The sequence below is a fragment of the Bubalus bubalis genome, chromosome 5 (assembly GCF_019923935.1).
Source record: "Bubalus bubalis isolate 160015118507 breed Murrah chromosome 5, NDDB_SH_1, whole genome shotgun sequence".
Lineage (NCBI taxonomy): Eukaryota > Metazoa > Chordata > Mammalia > Artiodactyla > Bovidae > Bubalus > Bubalus bubalis.
In genome coordinates this window covers 71,549,996-71,572,532 of record NC_059161.1, presented here as the reverse complement: position 1 = coordinate 71,572,532, position 22,537 = coordinate 71,549,996, and the positions used below count along the sequence as shown (strand labels likewise).

General features: G+C 36.6%; 1 non-coding gene across 1 annotated transcript; it reads right to left on the bottom strand.

Annotated features, from left to right (window-relative positions):
- Positions 1-224: 224 nt before the first annotated feature.
- On the bottom strand, positions 225-297 carry TRNAK-UUU. The gene has a single exon. It is a non-coding gene; the product is annotated as a tRNA-Lys (tRNA).
- Between the last annotated feature and the right edge of the window lie 22,240 nt (positions 298-22,537).

Here is a 22,537-nt window from a genome sequence, read left to right as displayed (position 1 = left end):
TCCAAGCCACCATGCAAATGAAAAGTGAAAGTCACTCAGTTATGTCTGACTCTTTGTAACCCCATGGACTATACAGTCCATGGAATTCTCCGGGCCAGAGTACTGGAATGGGTAGTCATTCCCTTCTACAGGGGATCTTCCCAACCCAGGGATCGAACCCAGGTCTCCTGCATTGCAGGAGGATTCTTTAACAGCTGAGCCACAAGGGAAGCCCAGGTTAGCATTGCCCAAACAGGGATTTGAACCCTGGACCCTCAGATTAAAAGTCTGATGCTTTACTGACTGAGCTATCTAGGTTTTCCCCTAAATAATTTAAAAAGCACCTGTTGATCTACATCTTTCCTCTTGTGTGCTGCAGTCAATTTCCACATTGCTTATAGAGTGATACTTTACATCATATTAAACCATTATTTTTAAAAAAGTAATTAAAAGACAAAAAATCAAAATGCAAAAAAATTACAAAGCAACATGTTCCTATCCTCCCTTAGATAAAATCCAAAGTCTTTATTGTGGGTTTCATGACTCAATCATCTGTCTCATCAACCACCTCACCCAACAAAGGGAAGCTAAATCTTGCTCCTGCCATGATGACCATGCTGTTTTCCTATTATTTAAACACATCAATCTTCTTCCCACCTCAGGTTGTTTGTATTTGCTGTTCAAATTCTGCAAAACCATTATTAGTTGATGGTCCCTGTTTATCGGTGTGGTCTCAGCTCTATTCAGTCAGGAGTTCCTACACAACAAGGGACATTTCCTTCCTTCTTTTCCCTCTCCTTTCCCTTTCTTCTTCTCCCTACTCGTTCCTTCCTTCAGGCCCTCCACTACATGTTTTGATCTGAATAACATCTGAAATTGCTTAGTGACTTTTGAAGTTCCCCTGTCCTGGTTTAAGGCAGAGCCTGCTTCCTAATGCTTTTGTTGTTTAGTTATTAAGTTGTGTCCAACTCTTTTGTGACCCCATGAACTGTAGCCCACCAGGCTCCTCTGTCCATAGGATTTCCCAGACAAGAATACTAGAGTGGATTGTCATTTTCTTCTCAAGGGGATCTTCCCAACCCAGGGATTGAACCTGTGTTTCCTGCATTAGCATGTAGTTTCTTTTCCTCTGAGGCCCCTGGGAAGCCTGTTTCCTAGTATAGTAAAATTCAGATATTTCTTTCCAGTTTTCTGCAGTCTTCATTGATCTGATTTTAGCTAATTGGATTCACTCACTTTGAATCAACTGATCTAGCAACTCTCAGGACAATGGAAAACATTCTGAGAGGAGTAGCAGCAGAAACCTCAGGTTTTCTGGGTCTGAGGCACCAGAAGGGCCAGGGAGAGCCACGTGGTCAGGGCATTAGTTCCACATCCTCACTCTGGCTGTGGTTGTGTCTGGCTTGGTTTTCTGAACCCAGTTCTCCAGGTTCTCAGGAATTCTCTGAGGGCCAAACATCTGTACCCATTTTCTGTCTAGATGAGAGGCAGCTTCAGGTGCTTGTCAATAGACACCTCGGCTGTCATTCTCTATTCCCCTATTTAATTTCATATTCTTCAGAGAAAGCATTAATATCTAAAATCCTCTTATTTATTGATTTGTGCCTTTTTTTAAGATTTTCAATTTTTTATTCTAAGTCTGTCACGGCTGTAAGAAAACACTCAAATTTTAAACACAGAAAAGAGAGACGTACTGTATGTTCTTTTCTATATAGTCTCCTCCCTGCATTTTGGTTTGAGAAAAAAAGAAAAAAATGTGCCTCTTTTGAAGATCCAGTATATTTTTTAAATTGTCATTAAAATAAATCTTAACAATTTAACTTTTTTATTCTTTACTGATGTTATTTAGGAACACAGACCTAAATTGTGATCAAGTGACAGTGCAAGGTATTACAGCTTTAATTTTATTACTTTTTATTTGCCACTTTTTCCTTAATTGAATTATATTCAATTTTCTTGTGTATAGTTTAGAAGTTATTTCAGTGTTCTTAAATAATAAATGAAGCCATTATTTAATTATTGCACTGTCTTATGTTTCTATATCCTTATATATCTCTTTAATAATGTGACCTAATGAAATTGTAAAAGGAAATCAACAGACTTAAAAACATATAAAGTCTTCCCTGGTGGCTCAGAGGGTAAAGCATCTGCCTACAATGTGGGAGACCCAGGTTTGATCCCTGGGTTGGGAAGATCCCCTGGAGAAGGAAATAGCAACCCACTCCAGTATTCTTGCCTGGAAAATCCCATGGATGAAGAAGCCTGGTAGGCTACAGTCACAAAAAATTAGTCACACGACTAATTTACTTCACTTATACATTTATAAAAACATATAAAATATGTAAACTTTGAACAATGACACATTAAATTCCAGCTATTTACCCTATTTTTGAAATAGTGAGGTCCCATATATTAAGTTCTGTGCATAATGTCCTTCTTACAGTTTTCTTCCTGATATATGTTGGGTTTTTAATATTCACCTATATTAATTTCATCCTGAAAGTATTCATGTGGTGTTATAGACCAAAGATGAATTCTATGTAAAACACTTAATGGTAAATGGTATGTGTGTCAAGTCACCTTTGCCCTATTCCTCATACACAGGGAAACATGATAAGAGCCAAGCCAATTATCCTGCAGGATGAGATGGCAAGAGATGAAGATAAAGGATTCTTCTCTGCTTATAAAGAGAAAATAGGAGGTGGGTTTCATTCCCTTCTTAAGGAAATATCTCTGGAAACTTATGGGCCTGAAGTCTATCTTCAACCTTTTGCTATATGAGTGAAGTGTCTCCAGGAATCAGATGACCCCGGATTTCTCTAGGTTTTATAACTAACTGATATCTCTAAATTCTGGGCTTCCTTTCCTTAGAAAGAAACTTAATTTTCCAGTCTTCCTGGCCCCTAGGAACCTTGTCTAGCCAGACTGCAAACATTTGCCTTATTGCTGTTATACAGTCACTAAGTTGTGTCCACTCTTTGTGACGCCATGACCAGGCTCCTCTGCCCTCCACTGTCTCCTGGAGTTTGATCAAATTCTGGTCCATTGAGTTGATGATGTTATATAACCATCTCATCCTCTGCCACTCTCTTCTTCTTTTGCCTTCAATCTTTCCCGGCATCAGGGTCTTTTTCAATGAGTAGGCTCTTTGCATCAGGGGGCCAAAGTATTAGAGCTTCTGTTTCAGCATCAGTCCTTTTAATGAAGATTCAGGGTTGATTTCCTTTAGGATTGACTAGTTTGATCTCCTTGCAGTCCAAGGGACTCTCAAGAGTCTTCTCCAACACCACAGTCCAAAAGTGCCATTGCTTTGCACTCAGCCTTCTTTATGGTCCAACTCTCATATCCATATTTTACTACTGGAAAACCATAACTTTGACTATATGGATCTTTTTCAGCAGTGATGTCTCTGCTTTTTAATACACTGTGTAGGTTTATCAAGCTTTCCTTCCAAGAAGAAAACATCTTAATTTCATGGCAGTAGTAACCATTGCCATGATTTTACAGCCCCCCCAAAATAAAATCTGTCACTGCTTCCAGTTTTCCCCCTTCTATTTGTCATGAAGTAACTAGGCAGATGTCATGATCTTCATTTTTTGAATGCTGAATTTCAAGCCAGCTTTTTCACTCTCCTTTTTCACCCTCATCAAGAAGCTCTTTAGTTCCTCTTCAGTTTCTGCCATTAAAGTGGTATTTCTGCATATCTGAGATTGTTAATATTTCTCCCAGCAATCTTGATTCCAGCTTGTGAGTCATCCATCATTAGCACTTTCAGGAAAAGATAACGTTTTATCCTTTTGGATGAGATCAATTAACCAGATAATGGCTACAGATCTATTTTTCATGGGATGTCAAGGTATTTCAAGGGAAAGTGAAATCAGTCTCCAGCTTTATAGCACATATGTTTCCATGTCCCAGAACACCAGAGCTTTCAGCAGGAACTTTGAAAAATCCAGGAAACTTTATTTTATTACAATATCTTTCCTACCACCACTCTGTCATTACATCTAAGATTTCCTGTCAGTCACCTTTTAATTTCAGAGATTGTCTTGCCTAATTTTGTGAATTATGAGCAATAATAAATACATGACTTATTCTAAATAGATGTACAGTTGGTTTAAGTGACAAGACACATGGAAAGTGTAAAATAATATTAAAAATAATTCAACATGCAAAAATATTATAATAGTACATAGTTAAATGTCAAAATGAAGATTGCAAATGTTATATAAGAAAATGTACTGGAAATATTACCTTGTTAGATTCAGTGTGGGTATCTAGAATGTTAATATATACTTCTATTTTTATATTTATTAGTATGCTTTGTAATGTCAAGATCATTCTGTGTAGGCATCTGTTATATTTGATAGATCATTTAAGAGGATTTTGTTTTATTTCCATTTCTTTTATATATGACTTATTACAAACTTAGAGATCTAAGCTCTGACTCTTAAATTTCTTTGAATCTAAGAAACTGTGTTATTTTATCCAAAAGAGTAGTTAAAATGATTTATATTGAAATCTAATGTTCAAGAAGATTATTCTAAAAGTAGTGATTAGCAAATTAGTAATGCTTATATAATTATTTTGACTGCTTTTACAAAATAGCTAAGTGATTACTGCTAGATAACTTCAAGGAAGGGTGGGACAACCACTTGGCAGAAATGCTGTAACGTTCTAGAATACATCTATTGGGTTCTTAATATTCACTTTTATTAAATTATTTAAATTAATGTATGGATACTTGTCATGTCCAACTCTTTGTGATCCCATAGATTGTAGCCCACCAGGATCCTCTGTCCATGGGACTTTCCAGGCAAGAATACTGGAGTGGGTTGTCATTTTCTCCTCCAGGGGATCTTCTGACCCAGGAATGGAACTTGAATCTCTTGTATCTCCTCCATTGCAGTCATATTTTTTACCTGCTGGACCAAATTAACATAGAGGAATATTAAACCAAAACAGATATATCACTAAAGAGAATTTGAAAACCTGAAAAGGATTTTAACTTGATGATGTCCAACCGTACTTCTAGACCTATGATTATAATAGATGACTTATTCCTTTATGTTAAAAAATCCTTTATATTCAAATCTTAACAATCAATTTGTACAGTGTGTTGCCACTTTTTAATCCACAGAAGAAAGCTGGTAACACCAAAATATTTAATTTTTATACTTCTTGAGTGCCAAACACTATACTAGTGATGCATATTAAAGGAAATCATTAAGAAGGAGATTGCCTCAGTACTTGAAATAATTCTCTCAGGATTAAATAAAAACATTTCTTTTTTTGGATATGGATCATTTTTTTAGAGTCTTTAGTGGACTTGTTACAATATTGCCTCTATTTTATGTTTTGTGTTCTTTTTATTTTTTTAAATTTAAATTTATTTATTTTAATTAGAGGCTAATTACTTTATAATATTGTATTGGTTTTGCCATATATCAACATGAATCTGCCACGGGTGTACACATGTTCCCAATCCTGAACCCCCTCCCACCTCCTTCCCCATACCATCCCTCTGGGTCATCCCAGTGCACCAGCCCCAAGCATCCTGTATCCTGCATCAAACCTGGACTGGTGATTCATTTCCTATATGATATTATACATGTTTCAATGCCATTCTCAAAATCATCCCCCCTCCCTCTCCCACAGAGTCCAAAAGACTGTTCTATACATCATCTGTGTCTCTTTTGCTGTCTCGCATACAGGGTTATCGTTACCATCTTTCTAAATTCCATATATATGTGTTAGTATACTGTACTGGTGTTTGACCATGATGCATGTGGAAACTTAGCTCCCTGACCAGGCATCACGTTCCCCATATTGGAAGGTGAAGTCTCAACCACTGAACCACCAGGGATGGCCTTCATAGGATTTCTGCATTTTTGCTGCTGCTGCCTTATCACTATACTTTCTTCTAATATGATGTATCTTTTCAACTATATAAACTTGTATAGTCTCTGACCACAAAGTTTCTGATATTACACTAAGGAGTTTAGTTAGTGATTTAAACGAAGTCAGAGCAGACTGCTTAAGTCTAAATTAAAGTTTTAAACACTGAAATACCTTATTTATTGTAATTAATGCTCTCATTTCCCAGATGCCTTTATCCTTAAATAAGCCAAGATTACAACATATGCAGCATGGTGAGGAAAAAATAAAACATGATCCATACAGTTAGATGACTTAACTTCAAATATCAAAAATATTATTACCAAGTGCCCTGAGGCAATGTATTTAATGCTTCGGGTCCTCATCTCTAAAATGGAAATAATACCTACTGCACCAAGCTGAACCATGATTATGCACATAAAATACATCACTTAGTTCCTGGCACATATTAGCATTTAATATATGAAAATACTTAAAATATTCCAAATTGAAACTCTATATTAGTTTTCCCTCTCACTTTTCCCCCATTTATATGTGTTCATGATCCAACTCAATAAGTAAACTGAAAAGAAGAAAAAACTGCACTGACTTTTAGAATGGGGAAAAAAGTCACAGCATTAAAATTTTAAGACAATTAATTTCAATTACATACATTTTTAGAAAAAGAGTAAAGTCCATATATGAAGTCAAAAGGTAGATAAGTTCCTCTTTGCCTTGGAAAGAAGTAGTTTACCATCACTCAGATATAGCAGAAGGGCTTGTATGATGGATCAATGGTTAAGACTCTGGACTGCAAATGTAGAGGGTGCAGGTTTGGGCCCTGGTCAGGAAACTAAGATACTGCATGCCATGTCGCATGGCAAAAAATTTAATTAATTAATTAAGAATAAGATCTAGCAGAGAGGAAAATTAAATCAAATTAGCATAGCATTTTAGAAAAGGGGAGGCAAATAGGATCAAGCTGAATTATATATGTAGAGCTGTCCCTGAGGATTCACAGTAGAAAGAGCTACTCCATAACTTAGCTTTTCAAGTGTAAATGCATAAGCAGAACGGGGCAAGGAATAGTGATTTGCTAAACACAAGGAATAAATATAAAGAATGCTGAGTGAAATTTGAATTTCAAATTAGCAACTTTTTTTTTTTTTTTTTAATTTTAGTATAAGTATGCCCTGTGATACTTTGAGGACATATTTGTACTAAAAGAAGATATTAGTTATTTATCTGGAATTCATATTTAGTTAGATAGCCTAAATTTTACCTGGCAACCCTGAAAGGCAAACCACAATATCATTCCCCCAAAATACAAAATTATAATTTATTATTAAATTAATCACCAATTTATATCCAATTTTGCATTTTCAATCTCAATCTTATTTTGTGATATAATGAAGTTTATATTAATTTTCTCTTTCCCAAGATGATAAATAATTTTGCATTGATATAGAGAGGATTTAGTTTCAAAATGCATGTATTGTCACAGAATATCCTCATGTAATTCAATCTGTCTACTCTTTAATCACAGAAAAAATAAAGAATCTTTGGTTACTAGTTTTTCTGAAAAAACTTTGAGACACTGGGAAAGTAAAATGAAAACCTTAATATTCATATTAAACTCACTTTAAACATTGTATGATTTCAAGTTAAAGTTATTTATATTCCAAAAGAGGTACTACTTAAAATGACATATAACCATAAGTCTAGGCTTTCCTATTTTCTTATTTCTCTTAGTGACTCTGGTGTTCTATTTCCTTTTTGAGAATGTGTGTTTAGAAACTTTAATTTTATCCTCTATTTCACATAAACTTTCAGATACTGAATTTTTTAGTATTAATTTTGAAGGCTGGGCTTGTCAATGAACCTCAATGAATGTTACTTGTCCATCCATAATGTAAGGGAGATAGGTGTATCCATTCTAATGCACCATAAAAACAATGCTTTTCCCTACAATTCTAAATACAAAATGAATTGTGTCTCCATAAGTCTGAATTAGGAGTTTCAAATTTTTTCTATAAAGGTCCAGAGAGTAAATATTTCTGGTTTCATGGTTCTCCTGGTCTCTCTAGGAACTACTGGAGTTGGGTGGTGGAGGGGTGGGAAAAAAGAGAAATCGAGGACCAGAAGGAGAACCTCTGGTCCTGTGTGTAACCTATCAGGCAAATCCCCTATTTGCATAGGGTGTAACCCGGGGAAAACACACACCCTTCCCTAATTGGTTCTGTACATAACCAATCAGGCGAATACTGGTGCCAATCACACTTCAGGAGGAGGAAACAGGAAGGATGAAAAGGGAAAACAAGAGGAATACTGGTTTCTTTAGGGGTCAGCCTGCCTTGTGTCTGGGAATCTACCTGCATGCTTTCGACTGCCTATTTCCCACTTGAGCTGTCATTGAGCTGTGAACTAGTTTCTTATTAGGATGGTGGCCTAGTGCCTATGTAATAAAATCCTGCCTTTTAGCTACAAGTGGCTACAAGTTAGCTACAAGTGGCCCATCCTTCCAAATCTTTGTTATGACAAGACAAGAATGGAGGGAGAGGAGTATACCAACCCAACATTTATGTCAGTATTCCACTAAAGTTCTATTTAAGAAACAAGAGTATTCACCTGGATATACTTTATTATAAATATTTCAAAAATAATTCATTGGAAAGAGATAGAAGTACATTTTCAGTTGGCCCAGGTATTTCATTTTCTTTCCTATCTTTCTCTCTAAACATGTTTTGACCATCTTTTGTTTCTTCTCCACTTAAGATACAAACTCTTGCCACTCTGAGCCCATGTCTGATTCGTACCAATCCTTTTATTAGAATAAGTCTGTTGCAAACAGTAAAACAAATAACTAAACTAACTTCCTGAGCTTCACTGATAGCTCAGCTGGTAAAGAACATTCCTACAATTCAGGAGACCCAGGTTTTATTCCTGGGTTGGGAAGATCCCCTGGCAAAGGGAACAGCTACCCACTCCAGTATTCTGTCCTGGAGAATTCCATGGAGGACATATTAATAAGTTTATGATAATGGAATATACCTATGTTTAGATACTAAAAGTAATTATGAAGTATTATATTTGGAATACATTAACATTTAATTTTTTAAAAAGTCACTTCTTAGGCATGTAAGTTTCATCAGTTTCTTACTCTTACCCACCTTTCCCTGACTTTTTTTGCCCAGTTCATACTACCCAAAAATGGCAGTACTTGTTAAATGGATAAATCTGTACTAATATTGTATTCATAGCAAAACTGAGCAGGACCCTGTGGGGCTCTTGGGCATGGAAACCTCCAACAGTTGCTATTCAGGTAAAAGAGGGATGCAGAGACAAGTGAGGAGCAGCCAAGAAACAATAGTGCAGCTTTGGAACAGGGTCCTGGCTTTTGATCCACAGTTCAAAAGCAAAGTTCTTCAGAACTCAGATTTCCTTATGATCCAAAGCTCACATCCATATGTAACTACTGGAAACACCTAGATTTGACTTTATGGTCCTTTGTTGGCAAAGTATTGTCTCTGCTTTTTAGTCTGCAGTCCTTGGTGTCGCTAAGAGTCAGGGACGACTGAGCGACTTCACTTTCACTTTTCACTTTCATGCATTGGAGAAGGAAATGGCAACCCACTCCAGTATTCTTGCCTGGAGAATCCCAGGGACAGAGGAGCCTAGTGGGCTGCGTCTATGGAGTCCCACAGAGTCGGACATGACTGAAGTGACTTAGCAGCAGGCTGGTCATAGCTTTTCTTCCAAGAAGCAAGTGTCTTTTAATTTCACGGCTGCAATCACCATCTGCAATGATTTTGGAACCCAAGAAAATAAAGTCTGTCACTGTTTCCATTGTTTTCCCATCTATTTGCCATGAAGTGGTGGGACCGATGCTATGATCTTCATTTTGTGAATGCTGAGTTTTAAGTCAGCTTTTTTCACTCTCTTCTTTCAGGCCCTGCAATACACTAATTCTTATCAGCAAACCTGAGCTTGAATCTTTGCTGGAAAACTCACCAAATCCTCCTGGGTTTGGACACAGACTTTGAGATGCATGAGTCTGTTGTGTGCCCATGTTCCTGGAAAAGTAATGAAGTTATTCTTTTCTATTTCATCTAAAACTCTGTCTCTAAGATTCAATTCAGCACCTGCAAACAGAAACTGTATTTTCAGAACCAGTACTAAGTGTCATTTTTGCCATGTGGGGAAGACTAGTTGGAAAAGTGAGCTCAGTAAAGCATTTGGGATCTAATAAAATTAAAGAAATTAGGAAAGCAAAGGGCCATGACTAAATAGAAAGCTCAAACCTAATGATTAGAAATCTAACACATGTTAAAAAGAGATGAAAGCACTTAGTCTTTAAAAAGTCAAATATCAAAGCTGCACTATGAATATCACAGCTAAATCATAAGCCAAAGCTAATTGTCTTCATTGAATCTGTAGTTTATAAACAAAATAAAATTAGTATTGAAGTTGACTTTTTTTTTTTTTTTTTTTTTTAACATACAGTGGGGTAGGTGGGATCAAACACATGCCCCCGGCATTGAGAAGTGCAAAGTTCTAACCACAGGATCACCAGAGAATTCCCTTGAAGTTGATTTTCTCACTTGACTTGTTAGAATTCCCAAGGTTATTTTCAACAAGAAATTCTTGTTTAAGAATTAAGACTAATCTTAATCATTTAAAAATTAACCTTAACTCAGGTCCTTTAATATGTTTGGTCTCATAGTGTTGGGGCTATTAATTGATAATATGCAACATCTAGGTATAGCCAAGAGAAGGCAATGGCAACCCACTCCAGTACTTTTGATTGGAAAAATCCCATGGGCGGAGGAGCCTGGTAGGTTGCAGTCCATGGGATCACTAAGAGTTGGACACGACTGATCGACTTCACTTTCACGTTTCCCTTTCATGCATTGGAAAAGGAAATGGCAACCCACTCCAGTGTTCTTGCCTGGAGAATCCCAGTGACGGGGGATCCTGGTGGGCTGCCGTCTCTGGGGTCGCACAGAGTCGGACACAACTGAAGCGACTTAGCAGCAGCAGCAGCAGCAGGTATAGCCAAGTACAAATACAAGTGAAAATAGCTCAGTCATTTCTGACTCTTCGCGACCCCATGGACTGTAGCCTGCCAGGCTCCTTTGTCCATGGAATTCTCCAGGCAAGAATACTAGAGAGGGTAGCCATTCCCTTCTCCAGGGGATTTTCCCAACCCAGGAATGGAACCCAAGTCTCCTGCATTGCAGGTGAATTTTTAAGATATAGAAGGAAGCAATATGTCATTTAAAAAATAATATATTAGCGAAATATTATACAAACAATACTAATATTCTAATTCTAGAGTAGGTCATGTAAGCAATAATATAGGCTAACAGTGCTGGATATATTTTTCCTTTCTTTACATAAATATTTAAAAATAAGCTTAGGTATCTTGAATAAAATCATATATAATTTTAGACTGGAGAATTTTGACAACCACGAAGTTTCAAAAGAAATTGTTGAATAATACAAGTAAGTCACAGAGTACAATGCATTTGATTATATCATTCTTTTAGAAACTCACAATTTCATTGTAGTTTTTAGAATGGCACATTCGATTTAATTCAACAAACATTTTGCATATATCATGAATATTTATCCATGTAAGCTCCACAGTTAAAGGCTTGAGTATATTTCGGATTGTCTCTATATTAGTGCTGTAAAGCATAGTGAAACCATTAAAATGCAGTGAGAAAAATATATATAAATAAGAAAAAAACTAATAAAATTTGATTTACCTAAAAAAAATAGAGCATACTACTTTCAAGTGACAAGCTGACAGGTGTTAACTACAAAAAAAAAAAATAATTAAGAACAATAAATTAAAATTTTATAACATTTTAAAGTTTACTTAAAAAAAATAAGGAAAGTAAGTCAAACATGCAGGAAAATTACCACATTTTTATTAGTGGATATGTTTCAATAAAGGATCTATAGAGAAAATATAATCTATACTTACTGACCAAGACAGCATCAATATTTTCTCAGCCTGACTAAATTTTAGACAGGCTCCCTCTGGCTTCTAGACCTCTAATTTTCCATTTCTTAGAGCATTTACTTTGGAAAACTTGTAACTGGTAGTTCTTTTCTTTTTGTTCCTTTGAGATATAAATTATTTAAAGGCTTCTTGTCTGTTTTAAAACCTAAGACTGTCTTCCTTAAAGACCTAGAACCTACCCCCTTGAAACATCATCAAGGGACATCATGCCCTATCTCCTAGTCTCTCTGATCATTTCCTATTCCTGAGTCAGCAATTACATTTGAAAAGGCCTTCAGAGTCTATTTGTGGAAGTCTGGGAGAAAACACTATAATTTTTTCTTTTCTTTTTTTTCTGTAGTGTGTCAAAGTCCTTCCTTAAAAGGAGCTGGCCCTTCTCTTCATTCAAGGGGCTTTTGTTTTATGGAGTGGCTCAAGTCTGGAAGCTGATCAAGTTGAGGAGTTTTGACTTTGTCTTCTTATGATTTGAGTTACAATCTTGTTCACTTGACCTAGACGTTTTCTACTTATACAAATCGAGTAAGAATTTAATAAGTTTTTTATCTATTTCATTTCTGAGAATGCCAGGATTAACTAGCCAACATCAGAGGTCAGACTATTTTAATTATAGCTTTAACTCTATAGTCCAGTACTGTAATTATGCCTACTTTATCATTGGTGGTTGAGTGTCATTACTTGCTTTCTGCTACCCAGGGATCCAACTATTTCCATTATATTTAGGTCTTCCAGTTGATCTAACAGTAGTGTGGCTACTGTTCCCACACTAAGATAAGGTCCAGCCTGCAGAGAAGTGTGATCATAGAACTTTTCAAGCATGCTGACTCCTCTCACAAACTGCTTTCTCAAAATATTGGTGAAAAGTATGTGATCCAAGAACTTCCATATGTACAAGCTGGATTTAGAAAACACAGAGGAATCAGAGATCAAATCGCCAACATCCATTTGGATCATAATGGAAAAAAGCAAGGGAATTCCAGGAAAACATCTACTACTGCTTTATTGACTATGCTAAAGCCTTTGACTGTGTGGATCACAACAAACTGTGTAAAATTCTTAAAAAGATGGGAACACCAGACCACCTTAGCTGCCTCCAGAGAAACCTGTATGCAAGTCAAGAAGCAACAGTTAGAACCGTACATGGAACAATGGACTGTACAAAATTGGGCAAAGAGTTCATCAAGGCTGCATATTGTCACCCTGCTTATTTAACTTCTATGCTGAATACATCATGCAAAATGACAAGCTGGATGAATCACAAGCTGGAATCAAGATTGTCAGGAGAAATATCAACAACCTCAGATATGCAGATGATAGCATTCTAATGACACAAAGTGAAAAGGAACTAAAGTGGCTCTTGATGAGGGTGAAAGAAGAGAGTGGAAAAGCTGGCTTAAAACTCAATATTAAAAAAACTAAGACCATGGCACCCAGTCCCTTCACTTCATGGTAAGTAGAGGGGGAAAAAATGGAAACAGTGACAGGTTTTATTTTCTTGGGCTCCAAAATCATTGCAGTTAGGGACTGCAGCCATGAAATTAAAAGACACTTGCTCCTTGAAAGGAAAGCTTTGGCAAACCTAGACAGTATATTAAAAATCAGAGATATCACTGCTGAAAAAGGTCTGTATAGTCAAAGCTATGGTTTTTCCAGTAGTCATGTCTGAATGTAAGAGTTAGAAAACTAAGCACCAAATAATGGATGCTTTTGAATTGTGGTGCTAGAGAAGACTCTTCAGAGTCACTTGGACATCAGGGTGATCAACCCAGTCAATCCTAAAAGAAATCAATCCTGAATATTCATTAGAAAGACTGATGCTGAAACTGAAGTTCCAATACTTTAGCTATCTGATGGGAAGAGCCAACCCACTGGAAAAGACCCTGATACTGGGAAAGACTGAAGGCAGGAGAAGGGGCTGACAGAGGATAAAATGTTTGGATAGCATTAACAACTTAATGGACATGAGTTTGAGAAAACTCTGCAAGACAGTGAAGGACAGAGAAGTCCAGCATGCTCAGTTCATGGGATCACAAAGAGTTGGACAGGACTTAGTGACTAAACAAAAACAAATGTCTTTTGGATCCTCCCAGTGTATCTGGGTAAATCTTAAATGATATATCTACGTTGACATTTCTATACCCCTAAGCCATTAAATCCCTTTCTCGCCATTAAACCAACTTAGACTGGGCATTTTCAGTTTGCATATAGTGGGCCTTCTTTTGGTCCATGTTTTAGCCAGTCAACCAACCAAATTGTTAGAGACTTTCTAAATCCCTGAGCTACATTGTTCAATAAAGAATCTCTGGTTAGGGCCCATAACCATCTCTGTGATCTAACTTTATATTTCTCTAACAATTATTCCATACCCTCAGTGTTCATTTCCACACATATTCTCTGGATTTGTTTGTATACATTTGAAAACTCAAGTATTTCTTTTTGGAGTATAATACACCTCGTCATGTAACAGAGCAGGACCCTTATGGAATCTTCCTGGGACAGACCTTCCTCTATATCCTCTGTGTAGTTCCTCTTTAAAGTACTTAGATAAAAGTATTTAAGGTTTATTTCCTGAGTTGTTTTACAGATGTGAAATCCCCCTACAACATAAAGATGTTAACTACTTGATGACCAGAACACAGTCCCAAGCCTCCTGGAGCTGGAGGACTGCCAATATTAACCCCTGCAACATGCCCTTATCTTACCATCACTCAGTCAAAGAATTGTGCACAAGCTGATCACAGACACTGCAACCTCAGCCCCACCCCACCCCCACATTTTAAAAGCACTTTTCTGAAACCTTTCAGGAAGTTTGGGGCTTCTAGGGCATGAGCCACCTGTCTCCTTGCATGATTGTGCAATAATACTTTCTCTGCTTCAAACTCTGATATTTCAGTTTGTCTCCTCTCACTGCTTACAGTTAGCACATGACCCTGTGCTAACAACTCTCATGAGTCATACTTTGTATCTTGCTGCTGAGATCCTACTTGATTTTTTTAAATTAGTTAATTTATTTTAATTGGAGGATAATTTATTTACAATATTTTGGTGGGTTTTGCCACACATCGAAATGAATCACGCATGGGTGCACTTGTGTCCCCCCCACCTCATCCCTCTAGATTGTCCCAGAGCACTGGATTTGAGTGCCCTGCTTCATGATGCAAGGAACTTGAGGGTCTGCCTGAATTTGAAGCTAGTTACAAGTCTAGATGTAAAGAGGGATAACAGGGGTGCCTGCTGTTGGGGAATCTACATTGTCTTGCATGTCAACTCCCTCCAAGGAGGCTATTACCATTGCCCCAGGTGCTGCAGGATTAATCCCAGAGGAAGGAAACTCAACAAACTAAACACTGATTTTCCATAAATATCTGATTTACTGAAGGAAGGTCAAAACTTGTCTCCTGACCAATGGTCATCTGCCAAGGAATTCTGCACCATCCTCAAGCCAAGAAAGTTACTGCTTGGGCTCCAGCTGACTTCTCTCTTTGTACTTCTTGCAAACCCTCAACAGACTCCTGGGTCTTGCTATAGTACACATTTTCCCAATTGCAATTCCTCAGCTATTCTGGAATAAGCTCAATTTCCAGTAATTCAAGCTTGCTTCAATTTGCCTCCTTATTTGGGATGGTAGTATAAAACCATACTGTCTAAATACAAGTGCCAAACACTCTCATAGAAATGTGCTATACAATAAGAAAACCCAAACTCTTCAAAAAACCCCAAGAATACAGAAAAGGCCTTTTGGAAGGTAAAGGAAAGAGTGAATGAGAAGACAAATAGAAGAGTGAAAACCAATCAAGGCTATGGAAAACAAATTTTTTTCTCCATACATATCTTATAAAAAAGGAAATGTGAAGTAGAACTTGAAGACAATATAGCAGAGATAGGCTTTGTATTTCTAGTTCTGATTTTCTTCCAAAATGTGATCCACCAAGAGATCAAACAAGATGTATATTTTAGCTCCAGATAGAAAATTGACTTGCCTGTGTTAAAATAATGCATTTTACTCCTGTTATGTATGTATTATGTTGTTTTAAACAATCATCAATGTAGGTCATATGTACATTGCCATGAACTCCTTGTCTTTGAAATAAATGCATATATTCAGTTTTAGAAGGTGGATAAAATGTGCTACTGAAAAGGACTACATAAAGAATGAATGAATTGAAATGGAGCACATGCATTTTTCATAGCTCTGATGAAATAAATATTAATTTGAAAATAACCCTATGTTATCTTTCAGTTTTGTGAATGCATGTTGCATTAAATATATAAAATAAATGTATATATAAATATATAAAATATAAAATAAGTTCTCATGTGAAGGTTAAAATACTATATTTGTATAGCATATACTTTTGTGTTTCTACTTTTTTATATTTCTGAGATTGCCTGATTTTAGCAAGGTTAGAGATATGTATTACTAACAAAGTAATTAGCTAGTTTTTCTATTCATCATTTTATACTTGTGCATGCTTAGTCACTCAAGTCATGTCCAACTTTTTGCAACCCTATTATATACATTAATAAATAACTCCTTATTTGATAGTGTATATTTGTCATAGCAGCAGGAATCAAAATCCAGTCCTTTGCAAATTTAAAATTGTCAAATGTAATGATTTTTTCCTTAACAATGAACAAATTGTTTTTTTAATTTTTATTTTTTGGCTGCACCATATGGCATGTAGGATTTTAGTTCCCTAATCAGGGACTGAAACCTCATCTCCAACACTGGAAGTGCAGACTCTTAACCACTGGACCACCAGAGAAGTCTCTGAATAGCTATTAATGAAACATTTTCATACTTCCAGCTATAGTCTCAGTAAGTATTATGAATCTCCAAAAACTTTTTATTTATTCATGTATAAAAAAATAATTCTTTTTACACCAAAAGTACTATTATGATAGGCTTTGTCTTTTTTTTTTTTTTTAATAAAATTTCATGTGCTTTTCCCCTTTGGACTAATGATGATGAGATTCAATGCACTTATTTTTACAACACTATATTGAAAGATATTTTAATTTCAGGCTTATTTCACAAAAATATTTTATTAACTGAAAAAGCTATGTAGTTTCCCTATTTACTCTACTTATGTTACTTTTTATGACTACTACTTCATTTAGAAAAGTAAAATATGATTAGCAGGTATATAGCCCTCCTTTTTATTAATGAAGAATTAATATTATCTTAGCTTCATTACTTTATTATATCTGGAACAATGAACTCAAATCATCAATTAATCTTTTGCAGTCTTGTTTTTATGCACTATAATATCAATGATTGAAAAAAGTGTATTAAAGCGTGAAAGTGAAAATGTTAATTGCTCAGTTGTGTCTAACTCTTTGCGACCCCATGGAATATACCTGCCAGGCTCCTCTGTCCATGGAATTCTCCAGGCACAAATATTAGAGTGAGTAGCCATTCACTTCTCCAGGGGATCTTTCTACCCAGAGATCGAATCTGTGTCTCCTGCATTGCAGGCAGACTATGGGGCAACAAACTGCTAATCAACAAAAAGAATGCTTACTTCTGTGGGTACACCATGTTTCTTCTACATACATATTTGTGTATGTTAATATGTATAAATTTATATGGTCAAATCAGTATTTATCACACAAATATGTCCAAGAGACAATACCCTAAATATAATATTTTTAAAAGATTTTTACACACACCTGTATCTATTTTTTATAGCAGGAGAATATTTTCATGTATTCACCACTGCCAGTAAGATTTTACAGAGATGGTGCTTAGTTGATTTTTTTTTTTAATATGATGTAAGAAACAGGTCCAGTTTAATTCTTTTGGATGTGGATATCTAGCTTCCTCAATATCATTTGTTGAAGAAGCTATCTTTTCCCCATTGTGTATTCTAGGCACCCTTGTCAAAAATCAATTGATTGCATATATGTTGATTTATTTTGGATTCTTTATTCTGTTCCATTGATCTATATGTCTGCATGAGTTTGCTATTAAAAACAAAGTGAAAAGAATTTATAAATATTCTGAAAATTATTTTTGAATGAGGTTTATCCACCTGGCCAGGAGATCAATTATGTATGAGGGCAGAATAAAGGCATTTTTAGATGATTAATATCTCAAGAATGACATTCCAAGTATTCATTTTCTGGAAGCATAAGAGGATATGCTTAATCAAACCAAAAAAGAAGACATTAGGTCCAGGAAACAAAGAGAGACAAATGGGTATAATTAAAGATGATGTGTGAAGCAGGCCAAGAAAATAACTAGTCCAGGATTAAAAGGAACAAATGAGAATTTCAATACCTGTGTCCGTAATGGGGGGAAAAAAAAATAATAAACCTGATATACTAGTTGATGTACTTGATCTTATAGAAAACATAATTCCATAGCATTTGACAATTATCAATATGTAGAGGGAATTGCAAAAAATTAGTAGCAGTTAGATTTAAGGGACTAGATATAATAGAGTGCCTAATGAACTATGGACGGAGGTTCATGACATTGTACAGGAGACAGGGATCACGACCGTTCCCAAGAAAAAGAAATATGAAAAAGAAAAATGGCTGTCTGGGGAGGCCTTATAAATAACTGTAAAAGAAGGGAAGTGAAAAGCAAAGGAGAAAAGGAAAGATATAAACATCTGAATGCAGAGTTCCAAAGAAAAGCAAGAAGAGATAAAAAAGCCTTCCTCAGCCATCAATGCAAAGAAATAGAGGAAAGTAATAGAATTGGAAAGACTAGAGATCTCTTCAAGAAACTTAGAGATACCAAGGGAACATTTCATGCAAAGATGGGCTTGATAAAGGTCAGAAATGGTATGGACCTAACAGAAGCAGAAGATATGAAGAAGAGGTGGCAAGAATACACAGAAGAACTGTACAAAAAAGATCTTCATGACCAAGATAATCATGATGGTGTGATCACTCACCTAGAGCCAGACATCCTGGAATGTGAAGTCAAGTGGGCCTTAGAAAGCATCACTACGAACAAAGCTAGTGGAGGTGATGGAATTCCAGTTGAGCTATTTCAAATCCTGAAAGATGATGCTGTGAAAATGCTGCACTCAATATAGCAGCAAATTTGGAAAACTCAGCAGTGGCCACAGGACTGGAAAAGGTCAGTTTTCATTCCAACCCTAAAGAAAGGCAATGCCAAAGAATGCTCAAACTACTGCACAATTGCACTCATCTCACACGCTAGTAAAGTAATGCTCAAAATTCTCCAAGCCAGGCTTTATCAATACGTGAACCGTGAACTTCCAGATGTTCAAGCTAGATTTAGAAAAGGGAGAGGAACCAGAGATCAAATTGCCAACATCCAATGGATCATCAAAAAAGCAAGAGAGTTCCAGAAAAACATCTATTTCTGCTTTATTGACTATGCCAAAGCCTTTGACTGTGTGGATCACAATAAACTGTGGAAAAAATTCTGAAGGAGATGAGAATACCAGACCACCTGACCTGCCTCTTGAGAAACCTACATGCAGGTCAGGAAGCAACAGTTAGAACTGGACATGGAACAACAGACTGGTTCCCAATAGGAAAAGGAATACGTCAAGGCTGTATATTGTCACCTTGCTTATTTAACAGAGTACATCATGAGAAACCCTGCGCTGGAAGAAGCACAAGTTGGAATCAAGAGTGCCGGGAGAAATATCAATAACCTCAGATATGCAGATGACAGCACTCTAATGGCAGAAAGTGAAGAGGAACTAAAAAGCCACTTGATGAAAGAGAAAGAGGAGAGTGAAAAAGTTGGATTAAAGCTCAACATTCAGAAAACGAAGATCATAGCATCTGGTCCCACCACTTCATGGGAAATAGATGGGGAAACAGTGGAAACAGTGGCTGACTTTATTTTTCTGGGCTCCAAAGTCACTGCAGATGGTGATTGCAGCCATGAAATTAAAAGACACTCCTTGGAAGGAAAGTTATGACCAATCTAGATAGCATATTGAAAAGCAGAGACATTACTTTGCCAAAAAAGTTACGTCTAGTCAAAGCTATGGTTTTTCCAGTGGTCATGTATGGATGTGAAATTTGGACTGTGAAGAAAGCTGAGCACCGAAGAATTGATGCTTTTGAACTGTGATGTTGAGAAGACTCTTGAGAGTTCCTTGGACTGTAAGATATCAAACCAGTCCATTCTAAAGGAAATCAGTCCTGGGTGTTCATTGGTAGAACTGATGCTAAAGCTGAAACTCTAATACTTTGGCCACCTCATGCAAAGAGTTGACTCATTGGAAAAGACCCTGATGCTGGTAGGGATTGGGGGCAGGAAGAGAAGGGGACCACAGAAGATAAGACACCTGGATGGCATCACCCACTCAATGGACATGAGTTTGACTAAATTCTGGGAGTTGGTGATGGACAGGGAGGCTTGGCGTGCTGTGATTCATGGGTCACAGAGTCGGACACGACTAAGCTACTGAACTGAACTGAGTAGTAGTTTTATACAGGCATACTTTCTTTTATTGAGCTTTGCTTTATTGTGCTTTGCTGGTGTTTTAGTTTTACAAATTGAAGGCTTATGACAATCATGTAGTAAGTAAGTAAGTCTAGAGGTACCATTTTTTCAAGAACTTTCGCTCACTTCCCCTGCCCCCCCAGTGTCATATTTTGGTAATTCTTGCAACACTTCAAACTTTATTATATTTGTTATGGTGATAAGTGATCAGTGATCTTCATTGTTACTATGCAATTGATTTGGGGTGCCATGGCTTGTGTCCATATAAGATAGTGAACTGAATTGATAAATGCTGTATGTGTTTCTGACTGTTCCATTAACTGACTGTACCCTATCTCTCTCCCTCTACCCAGGCCGCCCTATTCTTGAGACTCACAATATTAAAATTAATTAATTAGGGCAATCATAACTCTACAACGGTCTACAAGTGTTCAAGTGTAAAGTCACAAGTCTTTCACTTTAAGTCAAAAACTAGAAATGGTTAAGCTTAGGGAAGAAGTCATAATGAAAGCAAAAATAGTTAGAAAGATAGGCCTTTTAGGCAAAAAAGGAGCCTAGCAGGCTACAGTCCATGGGGTCACAAAAAGCTGGACATGACGGAATGACTAACATTTTCACTTTTCACTTCCTTTTTTTATTGTTTGAGTATTTACATTTTAATGAAAATACTAATGTAAAATAACTCAAGAGTAAAAAAAAATCTGTGTAAATTCAAAGTTTACAAGAAAATCAATAAGGAACCCTTTTTTGGGGATCATATGTGTATTGCTATACCACTTTTAAAGTAAATCAGAATTTTTCATTTTGAACTATTTTTAGTTAAAAAAAAGTAAACTCTAAATATGTAGCAGAATATGCAGCAGATGCATTTCTACACACTCCTTCTCATAATCTAATCTAGTAAGAAATATTTTTCCTAAGGCTACTGTTGCCATAGGAAATAGATGAGGAAACAGTGGAAACAGGGTCAGACTTTATTTTTGGGGGCTCCAAAATCACTGCAGATAGTGACTGCAGCCATGAAATTAAAAGACGCTTACTCCTTGGAAGGAAAGTTATGACCAACCTAGATAGCATATTCAAAAGCAGAGACATTACTTTGCCAACAAAGGTCCATCTAGTCAAGACTATGGATTTTCCAGTGGTCGTGTATAGATGTGAGAGTTGGACTGTGAAGAAAGCTGAGTGCCAAAGAATTGATGCTTTTGAACTGTGGAGTTGGAGAAGACTCTTGAGAGTCCCTTGGACTGCAAGGAGATCCAACCAGTCCATCCCAAAGGAGATCAGTCTTATGTGTTCATTGGAAGGACTGATGCTAAAGCTGAAACTCCAATACTTTGGCCACCTCATGTGAAGAGTTGACTTATTGGAAAAGACTGATGCTGGGAGAGATTGGGGGCAGGAGGAGAATGTGACAACAGAGGATGAGATGGCTGGATGGCATCACTGACTCGATGGACATGAGTATGAGTGAACTCTGGGAGTTGGTGATGGACAGGGAGGCCTGGCATGCTGCAATTCATGAGGTCTCAAAGAGTTGGACACGACTAAGGGACTGAACTGAACTGTTGCTATATATAGTGATTCCTCTTACGAATCTGGGCAAAGTAAGTTGACATCTTTCTAGAAAGGATTCACCACTGTAGATGCATTAAGAACATTCATGATTCAGGGGAAGAGCTCCACATGTCAGCAGAAGTTTGGAGGAAGCTGATTCCAACACCCGTGAATGAGAGGTTCAAAATTTCCTTGCAGGAAATTGCATATGCTCTAGAACTAGTAGCAGAACTATTAATAGAATTAGATCCTGAAGATGAAATTGAATTGCTGCAATCTTATTGATAAAACTTTCATGGTTGAGGAGGTGTTTCTTACAGATGAGCAAAGAGAGTGGAGTTTTGAGACAGAATCTACTACTGTTGAAGGTTCTGTAAGGCTGTTGAAATGGCAGCAAAAGAATATATAATATTACATATACTTATTTGATAAAACAGCACCAGGGTTTGAGAGGAATGACTCCAATTTTTTAAGAATTCTACTGTGGGTAAAATACCACCAAACGGCATTGCAGTCTACAGAGAAATGATTAATGAAAGGAAGAGTCAATTAATGTGGCAGTTTATTGTCTTATTTTACAAAAACTGCCACAGCTTTCTCAACATTCAGCAATGAGTAGTGAATCAGTGAGCCAGCCATCAACATTCAGG